Genomic DNA, 27,398 nt, shown 5'->3' with positions numbered 1-27,398 from the left:
GGGGTTGCCTTCCAGTCAGCGTTGTCTTCTGGTGGCTGCCTAGACAAGTCCCTGCAGTTTTCTTGGCAAGGTTTTGCAGAAGTGGTTGGCCATTTGCTTCTTCCTAGGGGTGAGAGAGAGTGACTGGCCCAAGGATACCCAGTTGGCTTTGAGCCTAAGGTGGAACCAGAACTCACAGTCTCCTGTTTTCTAACCTGATGCTTTAACCATTACTCCAAACTGGCTCTCTAATTCACATATAGCAATACCAATATATGAAGTAAACTGTTGCGGAAAATCTAGAAAAAACAGAGCATAACACCAGGGAGAAATAACCAACCATTATTTCAATGAGAGAAACCAAGAATAATAGAAAGGTAAGACTTTTTATAAGAATTTTGAATTGTAGAATGGGAAATTCTGTGGCTCTGATTTGCTATCAGGATCTTTGGACCATTTAAGGAAAACCAGATAAGTTTGACTATGTAAATAGAGCCATTTTATTGTTAAGGAAAAGTGTTTTTAGAGGCAGCAACATGCTGGAAATAGCCATTATCTCTTATTAGCCAGAGAACACTGAAGACATTAGGTGCATATCCCCCAGGACATAAGCCACTTTGTTTGATGTTCATCCACTCCACATTGTTCTCCCTTTGTTTGATGTTCACCCACTCCACATTCTTGCACACATGTGTAATTATCCACACAACAATCCTATGAGATAAGTTAGGCTTCAAAATAGTGAATTGCTGGTTCAAAGTCTCATCATGACTGATGTGGCTGGATGGAGAATTTAATCTGTGCCTGTCTATTCCTAGTCTGATACTCTAACAACTGTACTATGGTTCATTCATTTTGTGAAAAAAACATTAGTATACAGTTTATCTGTATACTAACAGACAGAATGTTAGTATACAGTTTATAATTTTAACTCTTTCTGTGTATGTGTGGGTATATCTGGAAATGACACTTTACTGAAGTGAAAGTTGGACTTCAAAGAAGCAAGACAGAATATTAATACTTTTGAACTTTGGTATTGACTCCTGAGAATATCATGGATAACCAAGATAACAAACAAATCAATCCAAAGTTTTTACTTGAGGCACAAATGGCCAAGTTCAAATTATCACACTGTGGACACATTATGTGAAGACCCAGCTTCCTGTAATGGTAGAGGGAAAGAGAAGAGGATGACCAGCAGCACAATCAGTGGACTCAATTACAGTGGCAACCTGTGCACGTTTAGAAGCCCTGAAGGGCCGGGTTGGGATACATCATCCGGGAGAAGGTCTGTCTACGTGGTCACTAAGATTCAATACCCCCTTGATGGTGGAAACTCTCTTTCTTCTCTCTGCACATAAATACACACTTACATACAAACACACACAGGCAGGAGGAAATGATGTCATGGGTGTTTAATTACTTTGTACATCTTGGACTACTCGGTAAAGGAGATTATAAATGTAAATACAATGGAGGAAGGGTCTCTGAGAACATTAAATTATAATGCAGATTTCCCCAACCTGGCTTCCTTCACATATGGTGGGACAATACATTTTCAGCAATTACAATCACCAACTGAAAATTCAGTTCTAATTTCAGCACATATGGAGACCACCAGATTGGGAAAGGCTAATATGTCTCATAAACTAAGACATGGGACCAGTGGGCTGCCCAAGTATGCTGGTAATTAATTCAAGGCACCAGAGTAATTAAACATCAGTAATTAAGAGTAATGAAACAATGCTTGGTGGCTTTATTTGAAAATTGAATTAAATGTCCTGTGTCAGGAGGGTGAAAACATTAAGTTAGGAATTATTTCTGTCTGTAAGCTTTCTAAGATCACAGATTCATGTCATCCATTGCAAATCACTTTCCAGACATGACTCATATCATGAATAAGACAGGAGGGGATACTTTGGGGGGCCTGTGGAGACATTTGGTTTATTTAAGGATGTACTGTGGATACAACCATAAAATGGCTAAAGTAGGAGCATGGCTATAAAAAAAAATACTACCATGTGGACATGGCAAGGCACAAAAGTTTAAGAGCACCTTTTTTTCTGTCTTTTGCAGACAGAAACAGAAAGCAGAGAAAAATAAAAAGAGCAGAGGGCTAACCAACAGGAACAAAGCCTTTGCCCTTATGGAGGTAAATTTCTATTAGTGGTAGAAATGGGAAGATAAATAAAGGAAAATGAGGAGGAGGGAGCAGAAGCCGGAAGAAAGGGAAAAAAAGGAACATAAAAGGAATCCAGAAGGGAGGATAAGTTCATTCCACAAATGATCTTGTTTCTACCTCTATTTTCAGTAAAGGACAAATCATTCAAATTTATTTGAAATGGGAGAGTTGATCTGAGAAAAGCATCAGTGTGATCTTGCAAATATAACACATTGTTAGCACTTTGTTGAATGATCCCAAGCATAGAAAGACATTACTGGGCAAAGAAACAGCAGTTTACTCCCTGACCATTCTCAGGACATCACACTCACTTTGGCAGATAGACTTATTGAGTCAATTTATAGTGAAAATCCTATACTTGTCTATACTCAGAAATAAACTCCATTGAGCTCAGCTGATTGTTTAATGAAGGTATCTGCATTTAAGTATCTCTGGCAAATGGTCACCTAGCCTCTTTTTGAATATATTCAGTGAATGGAAGCCAATATGGGTAATTCATTCTGCTGTCAAATTGCTGTTACTGTTAGGAGTGGGTTTTTCCTCCCTCTGCATTAAATCAGAAGCTGCCTTTTTCCAATAGAAAAGTCCTGTAGTCTGGAACAATAGAGAGTAGGTTGACCTTTTGTATGACATCTTTCAAGTTTGTTTGTTTGCTTATATGATTTATATGGCTGCCCATCTCACGGCAGTGACTCGGCATGGCATGTAAGGTGAAAAACAATTTAAAATCCAAAGCATGATGTCTGAGGTCACAAAGAAGAATCCCAACTTATAAGAAAACAGCATTAAGTGGCATGTATTAAGAGTTGCCTTCATCAAGGAATTTTGACAGTTAAGGTTGCAGGCCATGAATTAAGAGACTCCTCTCCTTTAAATATTTGTGTTTTTTATATTTTATCACATAACATATAAATCCTCTATAAATGGTACAAACATACCCATCATACTACTATTCCCATCTCGAGTCTGCAGCATTATAGTGATAAGCAATGGGAATTAGAGACATGAAGTAATAGAAAGAAAAAATAGCTAAGTCTGCTTTATACCAATACAATTTGCTATACCTTGCCATTCCTTTCTCTTTGCAGATGACCCTTGCTTCCAACTTATCCATACCATACTTCATAGATTGCCTTTGTTCTTTTAACTTCTCTTTTCTATGATCTCGTCATTTCCATTCAATCACAGCATTCTTAGTTTTAGTCTTCATATAACTCTTCTTTCATATACTTGTTTTGCGATTCATCCTCATCCACTCACGTCAGTTTCATACTTTTGCATTCAGTCCACATCCATTCAGGGCCCATTTATTCCTGACCTTATCCCACCTTGTCTTACCACACACACACATCTATAGTAACCTATTTATACCTCATTCAACTTTTTCTGTCTGTACATAGTATACCACATCTTTTATCCACATTTTTGCAGCAATCATTCTCTTATATGCATTTTTTAAAATCATCCTCAGCTCCTTCATTTCATCTTTCCACTAGAGATCCTTTTGTGAGCATATTTCCATGCACTTCTGTGCCATTCCATACATTTTTCTTCAGCGTAACATTGCAATTATCACTGTGTTCAAGCAACTTCCACATCCCCTTTCCCCACCTACACTTTCCATTCATTCTGGATAGATAGATTGCCTTGTCTTCTAATATTTTTCATACACGATTAATACTTTCTCTTCTTGTATTCATTCTACTTTCCCTTTACTTTCTTTACTTTTCTCCTTTTCTTCCTTATCCCCCCTTTTCCCCCCAAGGTCTTCCATTGCCTGTACAAAGTAATGGTCTATCCCACATTTAAACCCTCTAATCACCCATGTATCCTTTACTAATTCTCTCAGTCTTTCATCAGAAACAACCCAGTCATGTTTTTTATTAACTCCTTTGACATTTACTTATTTATTTAAAAAACTTGAATGGCTGCCTACCTTATGTGTCACAACTCTGGGTGGCTCACAAAATGGTAATTAAAAAGCAAGAGATATTCTAAAACCAGCACCCCCCAAAATTCTGGTTCCCTGAAGAACACTCTCCAACCCATCAACAATTACAATCACTTGGATCCATCCCCTAATTCTGTGTACTTGTGAATAGAAGCATGTTTAAACCACATATTTAAACAGACCTTTTTCTAAAACGATGTTCACCAGTCACCACTTTCACTCAGTATTCTTTCATCTCATTCCCACCCATCCATTCATGTCACCAAACAGAATAATCTTTTCGTAAACCACATTCCTTAAGAATTTTGCTTGTTTATACTTGTGATGAAGACTGGAAGTCACTTCTTTATATTTATATATTTATTTTTCTTTACGTCACTCTTTGCTTTTTCTTTTCTTTTTTCTTTCTATTTTTTCGTTCTTTACACTTTTTATTCTCTCTTTTTTTTCTCTCTCTGAGTTTAGTTTGTATTAGTTTTTATTACTTCAATTAAACGGTATAATAAAAATTTTATGTATGTGTGTGTGTGCATGTCTATTAGAACATTAGAATGTAAATAAATGAAGATATTTTGTTCATGTAAAAAAAAAAAAGAATTTTATGTGATTTTCCTATCTGGTTCTCTGTTATCGTTGTTTACTGGAGTATAATATACAATTATCACCAACCTATAAATTCCTGTTTTCATATATACTCACAAGAATCTATTCATACTTTCTGCAATACATTTTAGCCTTTTCATTCATAGTTAAGCCTACACCTTCACTTCCCTGCATGTATTCATCAACTCCATTTCACAGGACAGACCATCTTTATTCATATCTGTTACGTCCTTCTCCTTATTCTTGGTTTCACTGACACACAACATAATTATTTATTCATTCTGTTATTTCATTTGTTAATTCATGCTCCACATACATTCCGAGCTGAATCTTCTTTAGACTTTGGTTAACAACAGATGGGCCTCTGAATGTTGATCTCGGATATCCATCATGGCTTTGGTCAATTGAAGCTTTCTCTTACTAAAAAAAAGTAAATTAAGTTATTAGTCTCAGTCACAGCTCTGCTAAATATTGCAGCCCCTGCTAACAGTAATGACAGTAACAGTTATTTGGGGCATATTTTGACCACCATGCCACAAGAACAGCCAAAGTCCAATTTTACTCCAAGCATACTCACATTACTCTATGTACCTTAAAATTTTTAATTTAAAGTCTAGTTAGCAAACCAACTGAAATGCACAAGCATTTCATTTTACCAACTGAAATGCACAGGCATAATTCAGTAAATAAGATTGGTTTTTTAAAAAAAGTATTGTTCTCCTGTAAGAAAACCTTATATAGCTACAAGAATCCTGAGACTGAAGAGAGCTTATAGTTTAATAATTTCCACTGTATGGTGAAAATGTAGGTGCCAATATTGTATGGGACTGGATTGTTTAGATGTGTTATATCTATTCATTGCAAAAAATATGATAAATACATCATTTGTTCTTGTGAACTCTGATAATGTGTATATATGTATGGTGATGTGCTGGTATCATTTTCAGTCCTGAATTGTATAACTGTCCTTAATTTCTGTGTTCACAATCCAAAATACAATACTGCACTAACACACACTTTGAGAGGCAAGGGTGGTTTCTTTTACTTTCTTTTCAGTTCACTGTCATTGAATACGGCAGTGGAAGGGATCCTTACTAAAAGTGGTGTCTCTGCAAGTAACATATCACTGCATGACTACTAAGCGGCCAATGTCAACATGTGTGGCTGCTAATATCAAAATCCAACAATTATACTGTCATGATCATACCCCTTTAACAATGTCAACAGAATGCCCTTGCCCCATCCACCTTTTTCTATCTCTCAGGATAATGATCCTCCTTTTATTCAACCACAATTCAATACCAGCGATTACTTAAATACACACCAATTGTCTGGGTTGAACTATGGAGCAATTAGAACAAAAAGTAACATGCTAAAGTTGTTTTTCCCTCATGTAACAAAGAATCACAACATGCTTTTTGCTATTCAGGGCAAGAAGTGACAAGTTCTCAAACTAATAGATACTGCAAGAGGAATGCATGTGGGCAGTGTGTAAAAATAGCTCTAGCTTTTTGATCACATTCCAGATTGGCTAGCAATTAAACTCCTGACTCAAATACTATGGAATTTTTACTGGCTAATAATTTTAGTTGTTTATATAATCAGTCTTTTTTAAATTGTGTAATGCACACTTTGTCATGATTATGAAGCACAGAATACCCAAATAAAACTGAGATAACATTTGTTAAGGATTTGCTTTGGAATTTGAATAGATTCCTGAACGTTACTAGAGTGTCTAATTCTGAGTTGGAAAATATAGTATGTTTTAACACACTGGTTATATGAAATGGAAAGCTCGTGAGATCAACATGGATTGAGACACGTAATTGTGTATACTTTATCATATTGTAATTAAATGTTTACTTCACAAAGATGACCAACAGTTGGAAGTCATTGAAATTACGTCCACCTATGCAGTTTGTTAGCATGTAGCAACTCATCCTATTAATTGGCAGTTGCCATTACACACTAAGAAGATAAATATTTGGTGCTTGCATCATTCCAACAACTACATTTGACCTCTGGTGAACCATTGAACAAAAACATTTCCTTTCCAGGAGCACATTCATAATCCTCAGGCTTAACTCATCTGTATTTCCTTAAAAGAACTCCCACCTCCATAAATGAAAAAAAACACACCAAAATTATAAGCCTTCCCTCCACTGACATCACATCACTGGTCATGTCGCTGTGGCCCTGAAGGCGTGGGGGAGCATAAAATATGGCCTCCGACTGAAAAAAATCATGTGGCCTCAAGCAAGACAAATGTCTATATCTGACCCATACAAGCTGTTTCTTCATATGAAATGAACCTAAGAATGTTTGATTAAAATATTCAGGTTTTACCACACAGGTACCAATATTTTTATGTTTTTCAGATGACATAATATGCTGTTTTCAAAAACATCAATCCAAGTGGACTGCATCGAAAGCAGGCTGCTAAGTATGTTTTATATCTACTAGTAGTTTTTACAGTTCATTTCTAGTATATCTGAAATTTAAGATGTCCCCTGGGTTCTCAGTTGCCGGAGATGAATATGAACTTGACTCAGGCCAAAATTGATAAGGACCTAAGTATATTATAATGTATTACAACCTTGAAAGAAAAATAAAGGAATAGGTTTATGGTTTGTAGTCTCTTCTGCTTTTCTTTCTGAAAGGCTGCCAGACACATTTGTTCAGCCTCTGGATTTGAAAAGCCAGTTGGCTTTCGGGAAGGGATTATGATTTCAATCCAATTGTATGTTTCTAAACCATTTTTTTTTTCTTGAAAAGATCCTGGACTTGTAATCGCCTTGGTCACTGACCGGTCTCCATTCAAAATGCCAAGAGCGATGGGGCTGTAATATGCCATTTGGCTGAGCCAGACCAGAGTGCTTCAAAAAGCAAAAGGAAAAGGTGGGGTGGGGGAAAGAAAACAGAAAAAGTATCTGTAGAACAACAAAAGGAATCCATTGCATGCTTGCCCACCACAAGCTATTCAGTTGTAAGATTTTAAATGGAACTGTAGCTGTGCTTCTTCCCTAGATGTGAACTGAACAATTTTCATCATGGTTAGAACAATATGCATCCTTTCAGTTCTAAAACAGGGCTGCCATAGCCAGGTTTCAAATGACCATTAGATGGAAGCAGAGAAATATGAAAACACGAACCTTTTGCTGGCATCTAGTGGCCATCCGGATTTCTGCAGCCCAGGTATGGTAGCCTTACCTAAAAATAAGGTCTCCTTTAAGCTGAGCTCAAATCCTTGTAATTTCATAGATGTATACATTAGCTTTCTTGGTAATAGTGGTTTTCTGACTTTCCAGTCTTTTTGACCATCTTGTTACTTTATTATGGCCTCCTACTGAAATATGAACTACGTCCACCTTGCCCAATTTTCCAAGATCGCTCAGGGTCAGCTAGATGCTGCCACTACTTGCTCATTGTTCATTAACAGCTTCAGTTGAAGAATTTCAGGTCAGTTTCTCACTCTCTGTAAACAAGTTGTGTCTCATTTTACACCCTATTTTCATTATTTTATTTCAGGCAGGACACATTTAGTGCTGCTGAGCAAAAATGCATCGTTCTTCTTGTCTGCATAATAAGGAAGCTACTCCTTTAAAATAAGGAATCAACTCCTATTTTTCATTATCATTATTTCCTTTAGCTTTGTTTTTGATATTTTAATTTATAGGTCTGCTCCACAGGCATACCAAGATTCAAGAGAATTATATTAAATGATGACCTGATATATACTGTATATATTGGATGTGCAGCTGATTTGGGGGCCGTGCCAAGGCAATAGATCGTTATTACATTTCTTATTGTGGTTGTCTTTTTACTGCCAAGGGTAGAGAAAAGGCATACAGGTTTTTCTGCCTCAGCTGCCAAAATCCTATGTCTCACCTTGGCAACCTTGCACTTTTACTCAGAGAGCAGGTGCATCCTGTTTCCTAGATTCCCTTTATCACAAATTGGCACAATATGCATCATGCTGTTTCCAACAATTCCTGATCAAATATATATGATTTGTATGTAGCATGGCTTCTATGCCTCCCTTCAGAATTAACATGCTCATACCTGGAGGGTTCAGTTAAATTATGAACGTCCAGTAAAGATGAATTAGTGGTAGCTGGCATACCAGTGGATTATACTTCTGCCTATTACCATTTACTCTGTGTTCATCTGGCCAACAAGAACAGTCCTCTTCCTTATTGGGAACACAAGTGACAGATTAGGGGACATGAACAGTGCTGTCATTTTGATCAGCAATATAGTTTTCAGCCAATTCTGTGCTCTGTATATTGAGTCAGGTTTTTTTTTTTTTTTTACCCAGAACCTAACTGAACTTAACACTATCAAAACTTTCCTCCTCATTTTGCCTACACAAGCCTGCAGTGGACAGTTGCTGCTATCCAAAGTTTAGAGAATACCCATGATATGTGGATTAAATTTTAATTGTTATTAAAAGTGATACAGTATGTTTCCTTCCCAATGCTAACACCAATTAAATCATTGGTTTTATTCACGGTGGGAGGGTATAATTCAGATTCATGTATCATTTTAAATGGTCACCATACCACAGAGTTTGTGAACCATTCATGCACTAGTATTTCTCAGTAGCACTTCTGCTTTTGGACAACTCAGAGGTTTAACTAACTAAAATGTGCTTAGTACTAAATATGCATGCTAGAAACACAAGTTTAAGAGGGAAAAAAAAAGCGCCAGTGATTGATTGATGTTAGAGATGGCTCAATTTTCTATAGTTATGTCAAGGTATGAAAAAATGTTTCTGTATAAGATTTCTCTTTATCAGTTGGATAAATCTCAGAGTGGTGGAAAAGAATTGGGGTGACTTTCCTGAGCAGTACTTGTGTCTCCCCTACACTTGTGTGCATATGTGGTTCAAAACTGTTGGGACCACAGTGGGCCAGAAACAGGCCAGGTGGGGAAGCCATGGTTGCATGACTCTCTGGCAAAGAGGGAGAAGGGAGAGGAAACTGGGTTCATGGGAAAGGCAGTATGATGGGTGATTTACACAATCTCAATCCAGCAGCACAGAACTGTGTAGGGAAAACTGGCTCACCGAAATAGGGCTGAATTGGCTAGAAAACACTCCTACCTCTGTTAGGATCATAGGAGAAGGCCATGTGAATTTTTGTTACGGTGGAATTTTGCAAATGATATTTGCAGGTGGACCCTATGCTGTGTGTTAAGTACTGAACATTTTATAATGTTAAACACATTTGGAAGTCTGACTAATAAGATTTGCTGCTTTTTGCTAGCAGCTTTCAGACAATTCTGTGATGGATGCTTGCCTAGATTCAGACAGCTGCATGATGGATGCTCTTGCAAATCCATCAGGAAACTTTTCTTTGTTGCCTTTTGCAGAATCTTTTTGGGCTAATCTCCTTTTGTGATGCTTTAATACTTCCTAAGGACTGAGTGCATTTTATATGTTCACTGGACCTGTTATAGTTTAACCTTTATATAGCTTTGCAGTCAGCAGTGGTATAAAGGAAATCGATGATTGGCAGCTCTCTACTAATATATCTAACCCAGCTTTCTACAATCTTTAGATTTCAACTCTTATAATTCTGACATAATGAAAGTAGAAGTGCAACACATATGAAGGACAAGTTGGAGAAGTTATCAGATATGGCCAGATTTGAAAAGCTAAACGAGGCTGGACCTGGTAAATATTTGAACCAAAAAAACTAGATTTGGAGGTCCAAAACAAAAACAAAATTCTGGAAGCAGACAGTGACAAATCACTTCTACACTGTTGCCAAAACAATCACATGGATTAGTCCATAAAATCACCACAAGGGTGAGTTTCATTTGAAAGGATCCAACTACTCTTAAAAATGTTCTAGTTGTAAATCCATACTTACGTATCAGCATTGACTGGTACTGCTGAAATTGGAGGGCAACAGATCAGTGCAGTATTACAGCAGTAATATACCTTGGGAGAGGCAGTTCCCAAGTTAAAACAGATGTAGCCACCTGTATTCTAAAATAAGATTTGCCAAATGCATGTATAGAATCATAATAAACTGGGATATGAGTGGAGGGAAGCTATGCCGGTGGATCCAAAAAGAAGCTCAGCAGGCCAGAGCAACTGAACAAAACATTTTGGCAGTGCACACTGGTCAGCCCCTCTGCTCTAGACTGAGGCAGGTATTGTGTATACTCCCCACTGGAACAGTCTCTGACTGCCTTTCCCTTTAGGTGTGTCATGCATATCAAGGACTTGTTTTTAGATGGTGCTACTAATTCCATATCAGAAAACCCCATATAGGACCAAATTGTGGTATGTAAACTTAATTACATAAGGACATATGGACTTAGAAGTAACTTGTAGGTTATAGGTTTTAACATATGTGAATTGAATTCTGTTAATATAGTAAGACTTCTCTTTCCTGTTCATCCTCCCTCATCCCAATCCTATCAAAAAGGAAAGAAGAATCCTAGGCACTGTCATTCATATGTATGTATGTATGTATATATGTATATATAATAAATATTCAGGATCCATCCTAAAACCGAGCTAAATTTGTTCTCACCTACAGCTTAATTCTCTGCTTGCAGGTTGTGAAATGTAGAGACATTTTGGTGGTTTAGGAGGAAAGTGTGGAAACATCATCAGAAAGCTAAGTTAGATTGAGGACATGAGCTGGCAACAATATTTCTTGCCCTCACTCTGGAACGTTCTGGGAAGGATGCATTTAAATTGCAGCTATTAAGGTGAATGTATTATGCAAGATAAACTACTTGTATCAAATGGCACCAATTCCAGTCCCAGAAAAAAACCTTACAAAAATGCAAAAACCTGTTAATAAATGAACAGTATGTGGGGTTGGGAAAAAAAAAAAACTTAGAGCAAAATTTAAAATGTTACAAGACCCAAAAGACCGAGGTGGTCTTGCTCTTCCAAACTTCTAATTATATTACAGAGCAAGTGTTTTGTCATGGCTAACAGAATGGATAAAATCCCCAAACTGTGAAATGCTAAGATTGGAAGGAATCAGCCAAGCTAATGGGCTTCATAGATATTTGTGGTACATGGACATGAAAGAGGACAAACATTTAAAATGACAAAAGACATTGCTTGATGAAAGTATGGAACTTGATAAGAAAAATAAGTCCAACAATTTTACTGAGAGCTTCTCCTTTAAATGCTTTTCATGCTGGAGATAACTATAGCAAGAAAAGTGAATTCACATACACAGATATGGTCCCTTTAGATTCCATAAATGGACTAAAGACACAGCAAGAATTATTTGGTGGCCAGGATATACCATGGCTGAAGTACATTCAAACTGTTGGAAGAATAAAAACTGACCCCAAAAATGAGGGAAGATTTCTAAGAAAAATGACAAATTTGAAAAACTCATACAGAATCAAGACCATATATTAGGGCATATATATACAAACGGTTACTTAGATGTGACACAGAGACAGAACAAATCAACAATTGTATGATACAATGGATATAAAATTTCAAAGAAATAATCACAATACAACAATGGAAAGAACTATGGAACAAATCATTAAATTCAAGTTATAATTTAAGAGACAACTGGTACAAAATATTTATAAATGGTATACAACTCTGCCAATAATTACCACGATAGAGAAATTATACAGTGATAAATGTTGGAAATGCCGTGATACAGAAGGAAGATTTTACTATATGCGGTGGTCATGTTAAAAAAAAAAAAAACCCTCAAAAGTCCTGGTAAGAACTACACAGTGCTTAGAATCAAAATTTGAATTGAAACCACTTAAAAAAAAATAGACATAATTCCAGGACATATCAACAAAAAATATCTATTGGGTCCAGTGATGGCTTCACCAAGAGAAGACAGACTTTCTTCAAAAATAAATTCACCACCACCCAGACCCAACAAGCCATGTTTTGTGATGGCATGTTTATGGATCAAGCTTGTTATCACCACAAAGAAGGTGATAGGAAGTAGAACTTGAGGCTACATATTTTGAGCACAAATGTCTCCTGGGAGATTTTGACTAACCAGGAACAGCATGGAATCAGCACCACTAGATAGACCAGACCAGGAAACCAACCCCACAGGAAGGCTAAAACTACTTTTATTGATATTGGCTAGAATAATGGAATCTTGCAAGTCTGATTGTGCTGCACCTCTTCCTCCTCCATTTTATAGTTCAGTGAATTAGGGAAGTATCTGTCTGAGCCAAATGTTATTTCGTTTTTCTGGACTTCAAAAATACTTCAACCCCTTTTGCCTAGGTAATGGTTCTGTATATTTCCATCCAGGTCATCTTCATTACTCTCTACACATGGATTTAATTACATGGGTGGCTGCTCAAGGATCCAACCCAACAGCAGGCTCCAACTTCTCCTGGCTGACCAAGCCAGATTGTGCTTCAATCAATTCATATGACCTGCACTGCTGGAGTCCCACCCAAAGTTAATCCAAATGACCTTATCCAGCAGATGCCTCAAATAGTCCTCACATCAGTGCTATAGATGTTCATCCATCTTCTCCCTAGCCAGCAGGGACTGGGCCACCTTAAATAGACATTTGGCTGGCAATCTACTGATGCTATAAGAGCAGAAACATAACCATCTTTTGGCTTAGGAGTTGTGAAATTTCAGCTGTAGAGATGTAGCCCACAGCTGCATTCATAAAAAGGTCCATCTTAAGTAATTGGCTCAGATATTCCCATGCAGTAGCAGTAATTGAAGTTCTTGAACTGAACTATAAAAATACAATTTATTGACTATACCTGTGAATGCATTTGCTTGTCTAAGCTTCTTGGTTCTAGATGTTTATTGCTCATGTTTGTGATGGCATGTTTATGGAACAAGCTTGTTATCACCACAAGAAAGGTGATAGGAACTAGCACTTAAAGGCTACATATTTTGAGCACTTTCAAATGTGTGAGACATATTTAATCATCAGGACATGTTTTATCATTTCAGAACCTTCTTGTTAATTTCACTGCAATCTTCTATGACACTTTTGGTCAAAATGATAACAGCTAGTTACTAGAAAAATCATGAGGATAAAACGAAAGAGCATTTCCGCTAACATGGCAAGTATAACCAACCTCATAACTTTCCCATATCTTTTCTCCTTCTGTAGAAGCTTCACTACTCCATTGTGTCTGCCACTCATTGCAAAGGCATTCTCTGAAACAAAAGGCTCAGAAATCTCTGAGTTGAGTCCTGAATTAGAGAGACATTTTAATGGCCTTTGCCATAGTTTTAGATATCTGCATGATATCTGCAGTATATACCCATATACTGTGGGCTTATCTAGAAAGTGAGTCCTCACTGAACTTTAAGAATCTTCAAAGATGACAAAGAGTAGTCCAAATACCCATCTGTACTCAGTGTTTGTTTTTTGTTAAATCACCTTAACTTTATGTTACTGAAATTGTTTCTGGATAGCTCACACGGATACACCCTTCCTCTTTTTAAGATGACCGGCACTTGCATGCATATTTTTTAGTCGTTTCATTGTCTGGAACTTTCTGCATCCAGCTTATTGGCACTGTTATTCACAGCAGATTACAGGGCAACCAATATCTCAGGAAAAAAGTAGTTCTGTATTAACTGCCTGTTACATTGGGCTGTGTGTATTGAATCTTACTCAGATTCAATCTTCAACGGAAGATTTTGACGTTATCTTTTTGTCTTATGCTTGACAGGATCTATATGCCCCTTAATATAATGGGAGATATTGGGAAGACATATATGTATCCTTTTCAGGGTAGCCTTAAAAATTTACCATCCTCTGCAGAATAGGAGGAGCTGAGTGTGAGTGTCATGATGTTTCTGCTTGGATTTCTCTTTAAGCATAGTTGAATAGGGGATTATATAAAAACAGGGATTTTTTTCTCTGTTGTATTTAAGGGATCGGACACATTACTCGTTTCCACTGTGACAAACACTACTTCAGCTCCAATTACTAATACCTTGTTTTGGTGGGTGTATCTCTTTAGAGCTTGGGAGACCAGATGTTTGTGTTCACACAACACGCTTAATGAGATTAAATGATGTATTTGCACATCCTAAGCTTAGTATTAACATTCATTAGTTGTTGTTTTTTTAATGTATATGGCTCAGTTGGATGACCAACCAGCCAGAACCCAGAGAAGGGCTAATTCAGTAACCAGGCTAAGAGCATTGTGCAAATGCATCCAGCGCATATTGGGGGGGCATATTAGGGCAATAACAATTATATCTGTGTACCACCCAGTGTACATACTGAAAAAAACTCACTCCCTGGAGCATGTTTTCTCCTTGGATCCTCATTTTCCTTTTCAAAGGTTTTTTTTTTTTTTTTAACTTCATTTCATAGTTAACTAAATGATGTTTTCTGAAAGTAAAGGCCTTAGATTTTGAATTTTATTTTATTTTATGGACTATCTATAATTTATTTCATAGGTTGAAAATTGTAGTTGCATTTGGTTCTTGGTTAAAATTAAATGGTATCAGAATACTTTGAAGTTTATTTTTTCATTAAGTTTTTAAAGCACTATGCCTTGAAAGTTAAAAGTTGGTGTAGAAAAAAATCATTAAATGAATAATAAAATAATGTTTGTGCAAGTGATTTTATGTTTCTTCTGTATATTTCAGAATGCTTGTGAGAGTTCTAGCCAGAATGTTTGGATGAAGTTATTTGCAACAGAATATCTTCAGTCCATCTTCACAGAGGGAAAGTTATCTGCTTGATAGAGATTAAAACCTCACACAAGAAAAAGAAAACCAGTAGGGAGTATGTGGTTAGGCTGAAAGCTGGAGCGCTAACTGAAAGGTTCCAAGCTGAGAGGGATAGAGTGCAGCTGAAGAGTGGATGAACATAGAGTGAAAATTCCATGAATCCAGGGAAAGAATATTAAAAAGAAGAACAAGAGGAAACTTAAGAAAGAAAACTTTGTGGAAAGGGTTGCTGTAGAAATGGCACCCAGAAGACCTTCAGGAAGAAACAGCTATTGCTGACAGATAGGAGGATAAAGGTGAAACTTGAGTGCTAAACAGGCGTGGATGTTGGATAGTCAAAAGGAAATGGAACATAATGGTTTAGTTGGCTGAGAACCAGGTTGATGAAATTACTGATGATGAAATAATGAAGTGGAAGAAAGGAAAGTCAAGAAGAAACTTGTGATGGAAATACATACACATATACAGATAGCTGCAGCAATTCATTCTCAAGAGAAGGCATGGCTGTGGAAATATGGAAGCTACAGACAAGTCAAACTTGCTAAAAAAGAGAATTGTTTCAGTTAAATCTTGGAATTTTTACCACCTTCCAGAACAGAGATGTAAAAAGTGTGGTCTTGAAGCCATTTGTGACCCACCTGATTTCAGCTTTTAAGAGGGGAAATGCATACCTTAAGCGTCTGCCCCGACCCTATCCACTTTTGGATTTCAGCTTCAACTTGCCATACAGAGCCTGGAGCAACCTTCAAGCCCTTGGAAATTGTGTAGTTCTAGAGGTTCATATGAAAGGAGACTCCAACAGGCTTCCCTCACCCCATCACTACAGAATAAAGCATGGCTACCTTTAGGGAGTAGCAAGAAATAGGATACAGTGGGACACTCATGGTAGAAAATGTTCTGAACCATCTTTTTGCTTTGAATCCAAAGTGGTGCACAACTGTGATAAAAATTTCTATCTGTAGTAAAATTGTCTTTTTCACAATTTCAATTGTTTTTCTAAAAAATAAAGAATCTTGCCATCTGTTTTTGCTGAGCAAGGATGTATTTAGCACAAATCTCAGTTCTTGGAAAGAACTATGCAACAAAAGTTGGAAGTATAGGATGTAGATCAGATGTTTTCCCTTATGTAGTTTCTTTTCCTTAGAAACACCTTTCTGTCCAAAAATAGAGAGTCACTTGGGCATTTAGAGCCTGAATTCAAGCTGTTATTTTAAAAATAAAAATCATTTAAGTTCTATATTTTGTCCTCCTCTTCCTCCTCCTCCTTAGGCAGCTTGCATGCTACATGAACTACTCTAAATTCCAAATTAATTTCTGCAAATTTAAATTCAGGGCATAAAAGATCTGGCAGTTGTTTTTATAGAGAAGAAAAAGGGAAAGCCAGTACTGTGTATTTACAACAAGTAGGATGCACTTGATTACTGATATGTGGAAATTTTTATGGGTGTTGGAAAAACTGGGTAAGATAATACGTAACTGCATCTATAAACTTACTTATACACATTATAGTTACACATCTGTCTGAATTATAGCCATTAACACATTAGGAAAAAAAAGCCATTCTAATTTTGGGTAGCAGACTCTGCATTGTACTGCAATTAATTTAGGTACAATAAGAATATGTCTATCCAACCCACCTACATGCTATACAAGCATGTAACTTGTATAACTTGTTTTTGTAGTTGCAGTACCACTGATAAGGGGTAAGGATTATATATGTGTGTGTGTGTGTCTGTGTACTATTTATTTATTAAATTTATATGGCTGCCCATCTCACTTGCATGTGACTCAGGGCAGTGTACATAGTTAAAACACAAGTGAAATCATAATCTTCTACCATTAAAAACAACTAAAAATTAAAAACTATATTTAAAATATAATAATAAAAAGAGGAGAATGCACTCTAACAATATAACCATTTAACAGGTTCCATATATCCTTGAGATCCCCAAGCCCATGGCACATCCAAGGTTTAAGAGCCTTCCAGAAGGCCAGAAGGTTGGGGACCATCTCACCTCAGGGGGAATGATGTTCCAGAGGGCAGGTGCAACAGCAGAAAAGTCTCTCTTTCTGAATCCTGCCAAACAAAGCTCTTTGGCCAATGGGACCCACAACATGACCCTTCTGCTGGACCTGTTGGGATGGGTAGATGTAATTGGGGAGAGGCACTCCCTCAAATAATCTGGCCCCATGCCATGTAGGGCTTTAAAGGTCATCACCAGCACTTTGAAACAACCTGGAAGCAAACTGGCAGTCAGTACAGCTCATGGAGCAGAGGTGTGATGTGCACTTCTTGGAGCACACATAACTGCCTGCACTACTGCATTCTGTACCAGGTGAAGTTTCCAGATACTCTTCAAGGGTATCAGCCCCATGTAGAGTGCATTACAGTATCCATTCGGGAGGTCACTAGGGCATGAGTAACTGAGAGTAAGGCCTCCCAATCCAAGAATCGACACAACTGGAGCACAACATGAAGCTGTGCAAAGGCCCTCTTGGCCATGACTGCCACCTGCTCTTTGAGTAGCAGCTGTGAGTCCAGAAGGACCCCCAGATTGTGCACCGGGTCTGTTTGGGGCAGTGCAACCCCATCCAGCACCAAAGATGGTAAACCCTTGGATACAGAAGGTCCCAAAACCCAAAGCCACTCAATCTTGCCAGGGTTCAGTTGAAGCCTTTTGTTCCCCATCCAGATCCCAACAGCCTCCAGGCACCAAGAAACAATGTCAACAGTATCACTTAGGACACCAGAAATGTATAACTGGGTCTCGTCAGCATTCTGATGGTTCACCCATAGTGATGCACCGTCTCATTCAGTGACTTCATGTAGATATTAAATAGGAGCGGGAAAAGTACCGAGGCCTATGGCACCCCAAACAGTAGGGGCCAGGCGCCGGACCTCTTGGTCCCAATCAACACTGACTGGAACTGGCCTCGGAGAAAGGAAGTGAACCAGCCCAATACCGCACCACCCGCTCCCAGTCGCCAAAGCCAGCCCAGAAGTATACCATGGTCAATGGTATCAAAAGCATATATATCTCTCATATATATAATTTACACCAGAACAGACATAATTATTCCACAGCGGGTCATTGCTGGAGATCTTCAGACAGAGCCTGGATAGTCATGTGTTAGAGTTGCTGTAGTGAATCCTGCAAGAGATTGGGTCAGATGTCCTGAAAGCTTCTTCCATATAATTCTATGAAATGCCTCTGGGGAATATACAAACTTGAGCATGGAGGGGAAAAAAAGCCTTCTCCCATATTTGCTTTCAAGCTGTTCATGCTCAAATTGCAGCCTTTTGTGTCTGATTTCAGTGGCAGCATTTATCCATCAAGACTACTCAGTGCTGATAGTCTTGTCTTTCTGTTAGGCTAGAATCCTAATCATCATATCTAGGAATCAGTCTTAATTTAATGTCTGAGTAAACATATGAGATCTTACCATTAATGGCTAATTTCCAGCCATGAGTTCAGGATAGGTCCCTCCAGATTTTGCTGATCATGGTAAGTGGTGAAGAATACTAGGAACTGTTATTCAACATGATCTAGAGGGACAAAGTTTCTCCAACTGATAAAGATTCCCCATCTGGTTTCATCACATGTGTACTCCTGCAATACTTTTTAAGCATGCATGCAAAAGTACAAAAGTTTCAACACGCTAAATATATTGCAATTGTGAATTACATAATAGCATTAATCAGCAAGTTGAGCTTAGCTGTTTACATTGCCAAATACACAGTCCATGACAAGGCTGGATTTGCTGTTCTGGCATATCATTGACCACTAGATCAGATCCCGGCCTCCTCATTTGGAACGCCTCCAAACACAGTGTCCCATTCATTTCCAAAACTTCTGCAGAGATCCTGTTCTATCTATCTCTTTTCACCCACAGCCATTCTGGAGAGTAAAAATGCCAGGAGCAACTGCAATGATTCACTGCCATACACCCAAACTCATTTTTGAAAATCAGCAAAATAGAAGAAAAAGAATGAAACAAATGGAGAAGTAGGTTTCACTCTGTAAGTTGAATTCCCAGTAGGTAGGAACCTGGAAGTGGTGGTGGTGGGGGAAATGGAGGGACAACATTTGGACTGGCCTCCAGAGATGAACTTCCCCAGAATCCCTCAACCCTGGTTTGCCATTGGGTTGGAAGTAAATATAAGGTATACAGTAGCAATAATTGGAAACTAAGGGAGAGTGCAATGTTTACTTCTGTTTCTTTGAACATACTGAACCAAAAATAAAATGGAAAGACAGAATTCTTTCACTTTGCGAAAATTACAATGTACGTCATTCGATTAGAAGCACTGCCATAAATATTAAATGATATAAGTAAAACAAACACCTAAACACAAAATGGTCATGATTTTTTTCCCATAAGTGAATGTTGTTGTTGTTGTTTAGTCGTTAAGTCGTGTCCGACTCTTCGTGACCCCATGAACCATATTGCGCCAGGCCTTCCTGTCCTTCACTGCCTCCCTGAGTTTGCTCAGTTTCATGCTCAAATAAGTGAATAGTAAAAATTAATTCATATGATAATGAAAGCAACTAAACGTGAATCACTGCCTTTTTAAAACACTTGCCTTCTAATGCTACAGTATAAATCACAGCTACAATTTTTATATGCTCTTAGCATATTACTTAGCATCATGGGTGGTCATTTAGTTATTGCTGAACTATTCCTGGTACTGGTTTGTGAGTGCTGGATATTTTAGTGTTGCAACATATGGAAAGCTTCAGGATCCCTATCCTTATCAAAAGTCCTGTTTCCATACTAATTTCGTTTTGATAGATTACTCTTTCAACATGGATTTTAAATGAATGTTTTCTTTTCATTTTCAAAACACATCTCTAAAATTCTGCTTTTTAATATATGCATTTCTAAATGCATTTGCCCACAAACAAATTACTTAAAATGCCTAGTGATAGTTTAAAGCCAAAAATGTGTTAGATCATTTGGAAAGGACAACAGCTGATGGATACCTAAGTTTTGTACTGGACTTTAATCCTGGAAGCAGTCTTCTCCACCCTGGAACTGCCAGATGTTTTAGGAGCTATCACTTCCCAAATTCCTGGACAGCTGATAAGAAATTATCACAATTTCCAATAATAAAATACAATACCCCCAGCACCATAAACACGACTTTCCATTTTTTGTCCAAAAGTAAGGTTATAGATAGGTTAAGCCCTTTTTGAAAGAGCTGTACATAAATAATTTGTGGATATGAGGTGCAGTGTTGTACAACTCCTTCTTGCTCATGAGAAAATTAATGGAAAATTCACTTTTGAGTAGTATAATTTTCTGTCTCCAGTCTGTAGGTTAGAACTACATTTGCAAAGGCCTTGTTCAAAATTAGCTTGAATTGTTTCCACTTAACAAAATTAAAGTCTCGTTTTAAATTACCTAACCATTATATTTACTGGATTATCTGCACCAACCAGAAAAACTAGTGTCAATTACTACTACTAAGAGTAGAAACCTATCATGGGAAATAAATACACACAATCCGGGATAACAAATGCCTTAGTACAATCCAAGTAATTTAATTTAAGAACAAATGTGATAGCCAAACTCTCAGTAATTTGAATCAAATCCTTGCTTTGTTTGAGGGTGGATTCACCACTGAGTCAATTAATTTGCAAGCTGAAGATGTTCAACTTTTAAGCCTTTGGGGATGCCAAGTGCTCTAACATGACACTGAAGAGGGAAGACAACTTTCCAGAATAAGCATGCTGACGTCAGGGACTTCTATGTTGCTAAGAGAAAAGAGGAGCATGGCTTGGGAAAAGCATGCTGTTTCAACACATCCGTTTGAGTTGGCAGCCAAACCTGGCTAAAGATAATGGAAGCAATTTACAGCAATATGCACTGGATTGTTACATCACCTTAAGTTAGAAGAGCTAGGAACAAATGCAAGTTTATCGAAGATCACGTGAAAGAAGATGATAGTCCTTTGGTTCATGCTGAATCCAAACTCCAAGATTTCTTTGAAAGTCAATCAGTTGCTCAGGAAATAAGAGACAAATGACTTATAAAGCTCTAATAAGCATAAAGAGGGTAAAGATTATTTAACAAAACATAAGGAATTTCTAGATTTACTTCTTTTAACAAGTTCACCCAGTATGTCTGAGCTTTAACTTTAAACCATTAACTTTAAAGAACTATTAGACAGATGTTGACTTGATTCTTCTATTTTGTCCAAATGGAGATGTTTCACACATTTTAAATTTCTATTTAAATGCTATTTATTTTAAAAAACGTTTTGTACTCATGTTTTAATTAATTGAAATGAAGGTAAAATGTAGTCAAACTCTCAGAAATTATACACTGAGGAGCTGGATGAAAATGAAGACTTTGAAAAAAAAAAAAAAAGAGCTGGAAGCTATATAGATCTATCCCAGTTGTAAAATTGGGTACAGGCTTTCTTACAAGTATTTGTATATATCATGGATTTCTGTAGGGATGAGGATGAACATGGTTACAGAACTTTGCACTAAATATGTAAAATTCTAGCAAACAGTTTGACATATGGAATTCAGAGGCAAGCCGTATAGGTGCACCATCTCAATTTAGCTACCTTCAGATTCCTGCGCAGGATTTTAGTATGGCATGATTATATCTTACCCTTCCACACACATCATGAGAATGGGGTGAGCGCTGCTCCACTCCCTGTATCCCCTTCATGTTTAGAGGGCAAATTTCTGTTCTCTGGTTGTAAATTGTATGGAAAGTCTTTATTAGGGCTGTGCAGCAATTTGGTTTTGATTCCCCAAAGGTGCTTAGAAGTACATGGGAACACTAATGTAGCACTTATATGCAGGTTTTTTAAGCAGCTGAATCCTTTCCCAGGATCATACAGCTGGCCTTTGTAGCTGTTGATGATACTGGGTGGGGGTGGGGTGGGAGGACATGGGTCCTTTATGCCTCAGATCGGAAGCATTTCACAGACAGAATCTCACAGACATGGTTAAAAGAGGCTTTGCGTTATAGTCATCCTCCAGTAGAACTATCAGCTCTGGGCTGCAAAATCTGGAAGATCACTCCGTAACAGCAAAGAGCTGAAATAATCTTTAGTTCCTTGCTTCCATCTAGTGGTGATATGGAGTTTTGTAGCCCAGACTTACGGTGAGTAAAATTTAAATTAATGACTGTGATAAAGCAAGAACTCAATTGCTGTATTCTTATTGAGGGATTCATTTTTTAATTGTTGTACAGTTGCTTCTGATTTTTGTGTCCTAATGCATATTGTTTTGCTAGTATTGTCAGTCGGTATTTGCTTTTTGGAGTCCTTGAAAGCTCACGCGTCTGTCATCAGTGATAATATCTGACCACTGTATCTTCTCTTGGCTCCTTTTTCAATTGTCTTTGATTTTTCAAGCAACAGGTTCTTCTTCAGTAATTCGAGATTTCACATTATGTATCCAAAATATTAAATATTTAACCAGCTAGTGAGTAGTCTGATTTTACTTCATTTAGTATTGAATTACAGTAGTGTTCTTGTGATCTAAACAGTGAAAAACCTTTATGTAATCAATAAAAGCCGAAATAGATGTCCTTTGGGAGCTCCCTTGCCTTTTCCATTAACCTTGGATGTAAGCAGTGTGATTTCAGGTACCCCTGCCTCTTCTGAATTCAGCTTGTGTATCTAGCACTTCTTATTCCATGTATTGTTGAAATAAGATATGCAAAACTTGATCATTATATTACTAGCATGTGATATGAGGTTAGTTGTTCATGAAGGTGAACATTCTTTACCACTATTTTTTTTAACACAATATTTTTAGAAATAGTTTTAGAAACAAATATTGAGTATTTTATTTTCAATAGAATACGTAAAAGCCAGCCATTCTATTTTTTCTCTTCACATGTGAACATTCCCTTAAGACCCTTTCCCATAATTTTCTTTATGCCATTTGTTCATATATGCTTGGATATATGTGCCAGAATTTCCTTTTAGAATTGTAACTCTTCCAGCAAAATGATAGTCTGTATTATTAGCTGACTTGGACAATATCTAATGCAGAGTTGGTTTAACCAGCTGTTCACAGTTATTTCTATTTTCTAGTAGCAAATGCTATAGCAGGTGAAGGCTGTGTAATCTAAAACTACTTTTGTTGGCATAGCTATTTGGATTTATTTTCCAGTGCACTCTCCGGTCAAGGATAAGGTGACATTATTCAGGTATCGAATATCAAAATCACTTGGACTAGTGATAAAAAAGGTTAAGGCAACATCTTTGGTTTTTTTCCCATAGCTTTAATGGCTTGGAACTAAGATACATTTTACTTTCAAAGTTGGAGGTTATTACTATGTATTAAACAGAGGAACAATAGTTCAGTGTCTTAATATAGAAGGTGAGAAATCAACCAATTTAGGGCCAAGCCTTTGAGGGAATGTGAGTCTGACACAGGCATAACCAGCCTGCTGCCACAACTGGAGACACCTTCTTCTGTTGCTTTCTACACTCAAATATATCCCAAGGTACCCTTATTTCTGCTGCTATGAAAGCCCTCAGCAATAATCCCACATGAATTGACTTCATCTGAGACACACTGCAGATGTACGATATGCTTAATTTTTCAGTACCCAGCAGCAATATTTATTCTCTCAAAGCCAAGGAAATAATTCAGACCAAATAGACAGAAATAGCATTCTTTTTGCTTCAAGAGCTCCCCTCCCACTGTTTCACGTTCTCATTTCTTTAAGAAGGGGGCAAAAAGTATGACCTCAGGGTTGCATGGCCTCACCAGCCAACCTTCCCTTTATGGCTGCCACATCCCAGTCAGAATGGGTGGGGCCAAAATTTGTGTTGCATTTTTTGGATGCTTTGTGGATTATTGAGCAACAAGTTTACTTAAGGCACCAGTTTTGCCTCTTAAATCCCACTAGAATGTCCCCCAAATGGGCCATGGTCCTGCTTATTCTTGGAGTGAATTTCTCAACATGTTGGAGGAAGCCTGGTGTGTCCCTCAGGCAATATTGTCCACTTCTGATTTACAGAATTCCATCTCAACTAATACGACCTGAGTCAGATATTGCTTTAGGCTGTGGTTTCTTTGAACATAAGCTATTATTATCTTGATTCACATAATTTATTAAGCTAAAGCAGGACAAAGCATATAATCCAGTGTGATGAATGAATGAAACCTGTCAAACAATGGTTCAAACATGGGCAAAACCATAAGGTGGTATGTATGTTTTTGGCTTAGGGTCTTGTGCAATCCCAACCAATTATAGTTAACCAAGTCAGAGTTTAACACTCTTTTCTTCTTTCATGGTAGACAACATGTAACTGTATATTGCTCCAGGAAATTATATGTTCATATACTATTTAATTCAAAACAGATTGAAACCCAAGAGATCTGCAGCCCAATGCTTGTAGATATAATGCCTTCACTTAAAAAGTTGTAGAACATGACTACAGATTAAACATTAAGATTAGGCATATCTTGGAGAGAGGACAGCAACTGACATTGGTCTCAGGTTACTGCAGAAGTAAGGACCCTTTGCCTGGTTCTCGTTCATTTGTGCACCAGATCTTCAACACATACAACAGGGCAAGAGGCCTCTCCATCCACGCAATCCTACTACTGTGCTATAATCTGCCTTGCAATCTCTCAGAAACCTTTCTCCCTTGCAAAAGAGATTTTTGTTTTTCAACATTATTCATGGTGCTAGTGCATTTTCTTTCATGTTCCTCTTGATGGAGCTTTTGAACTTATTTTGTCAGAGTTGCTGATGGTGCTACTGCTGGTGCTGTTTTCTGTTACACATCTTTCCATCACTTTGAAGCCTCTCTGGCTGTGCATAATTATTAAACTATCAATGTCCTTTGGAAGAAGTTCCCTCGTATTTTCCCTTGAGATTTAATTGAGATATAGAAAGTCAGGGAATCTACAGATGGCTAGAAAACTGATTTGTACAACAGAAGACAGAATATTGACACATACATGATCTGCATATTGTAATTAAAGAAGTACCAGAATACCATACCTCACTCCTAGAGCTTTCTCCAATATTGTATTCTTCTTTGAAATAAAATCATATAAACAAATTTTATTTCATAAAATTGAACACACGCTGTAAAAAAATGCAGAATTTATTTTTTTACCTGGCACTATGGAGTACTATTGTTTGCTACAGTTACAGAAAAACAACATTCATTCAATTAATTAATTCATATGGCACCCAACCCTGAAAAGTTCCAGATAACTAACAGTTTCATAGTAAAATGAAACATTAATAAAAAGATACCCAAATGCAAAAACTTTATTCATCAGAATTTTTTTAAAAACGAACCCAGCAAAATAGAAGTTATGCACATCTTTTAGGGGAATTAACAATCAAAGATACTGCCAATGGATCATTCACATCAACTGTAAATGCAGGGCATAGCTGAAAGATCTGACAGACATTACCTCAGATGGGAAATGCACATTTTCTGTTTAAAATAAAAATGATTGCTGTTCATAAGTATATTTAAGAAAATTACAAGTTTGCAGAATTCATATGAGTACTTGCCATTGCATACATGTATTTTGTTCTCAGGTGTGCCTGGAAGTATAAGTAGAGGTTAAGTAAATCAGCCTTCATTTGCTATAACTAGTGTTCAGATGCCTGAAAGGAGAACAGTCATTTTCTTGTTGCTCAGCATGCTAGCTGTATGAAGTGTCATGCAGATATCTCAGAACTATCTTCTGATTGATCTACCTTCACTTCACCGTGGAGTTTTCAAAATAGCACTTGGAGGGCTTCTGTGAACCACAGCTGAAATAAACTTTGCTCTTCCAACCTAAGACTAGCTCTCTATCTGTTTCATGAAAGGATGAGTCAGATATCCACTTTTCCCACTGCCAGGAAGAACTCAGGTGCAATTTATGCAATATATTTGCCCAATCTGCAGCTAACAAAATTTGTCATCAACTCATGTTCCGATATTGTATATGCCATTAACTGAAGAGTAGAATGGGACGCTAATCTTCCACCATGCAGAAATTCTAACCATTTGAGTAAGTGAATCTTAATCAAGTACTGCAAGCTTACCATCCAATCAGTTTTTGTTGACTTGCTTGTGTTGGCTGGATTGCTTTTCCCATAAGTTTGCCCATTATTATATTTTCATTCAGCATTTCCGAATGAATGGAGCATGACAGGATTCCAAAGCAAATTTGAATGAAAGATTTAGATAGAAGGCAATAAAAATACGGGCTACGGTATAAACGCAGAGTCTCTTTGCACCAAATTATGAGTTTGATCTAATTGGAATGTCATATAACTGATCTCTAGTTTCAGAGACCTGTGAGCATCCTCAAAAGGCAATTCTTTGTCAACATTTGAAACACCTGCAAAGATCTGCAATTGTACAGCATCTTTTGCTTCCAGTGCTCCTTCCTCAGTGCCTAGAAACATTGAATATATTGTCTTACAGTATCTTTTCCTACCAGGGAAAGGTATTCTTACTTCCTACAAGCAAATTGATGTTCACCTTACCATTTTTACTTGGAAAAAAAGTCTCTGAGAACTCAACAGGTATGAGGTTTAGCTGACGGAAAGTTTACCTGCATATGCAAGTACATACAATGGTCCTGTTGTATTCTCCTTGCTTCTTCCTATGTTTTCATTCAATGCATAACTGTTACACTATGGATCTGGAAGGCATACAGATTTTGTTGGAAAGGGGAACAAATTCTTTTGTCTCCTTCACAAAATTGCTCTAACAACCACTTGGACCAAGGACTGGCAAGAGAGATCACTAGATGAGTGTCACATGTTAGAAAGGATTTCTGCAGCTGTTTACGGATAGTAAGAAATGACTTTCTCTGCCCTAAGCTCAATAAGGTTATTTTCTCTGGGATTCTTAGTCTTTTGCAGCACCCCTCCCCCAGCTGATTGTTTTACAAAATGGCCAAGAAAACACACAAGGCTGCTATTATTGCTGAACTAAAGAATTTTGGAATAAAGAAAACAGGTATTATTTTTTTTAA

The 27,398-nt window shown here is 37.4% G+C and overlaps 1 protein-coding gene across 26 annotated transcripts in view; it reads left to right on the top strand.

Annotated features, from left to right (window-relative positions):
- Positions 1–27,398, top strand: part of LOC112541749 (uncharacterized) — a 138,113-nt gene that overhangs the window by 18,871 nt on the left and 91,844 nt on the right. For 10 of the 26 annotated variants that reach the window (XR_015796853.1, XR_015796847.1, XR_015796859.1 and 7 more), the window contains exon 2: positions 7,094–7,158. The exons of 6 other annotated variants lie outside the window; for them this stretch is intronic. The gene's annotated coding sequence lies outside the window, so the exon portion shown is untranslated. Of the gene's footprint in view, positions 1–2,055; positions 2,132–7,093; positions 7,159–8,023; positions 8,175–13,665; positions 13,779–15,327; positions 22,943–27,398 lie in introns of those variants that run through there. 10 more of the 26 variants (XR_015796857.1, XR_015796852.1, XR_015796848.1 and 7 more) reach the window with 6 other exon arrangements.

Source organism: Python bivittatus, unplaced genomic scaffold (assembly GCF_059951505.1).
Source record: "Python bivittatus isolate LINGU-HERP-01145 unplaced genomic scaffold, Pbiv_v1 ctg000350_np1212, whole genome shotgun sequence".
Classification (NCBI taxonomy): domain Eukaryota; kingdom Metazoa; phylum Chordata; class Lepidosauria; order Squamata; family Pythonidae; genus Python; species Python bivittatus.
The sequence above is the reverse complement of the archived record's forward strand: the minus strand, read 5'-3'. Positions and strand labels throughout refer to the sequence as shown.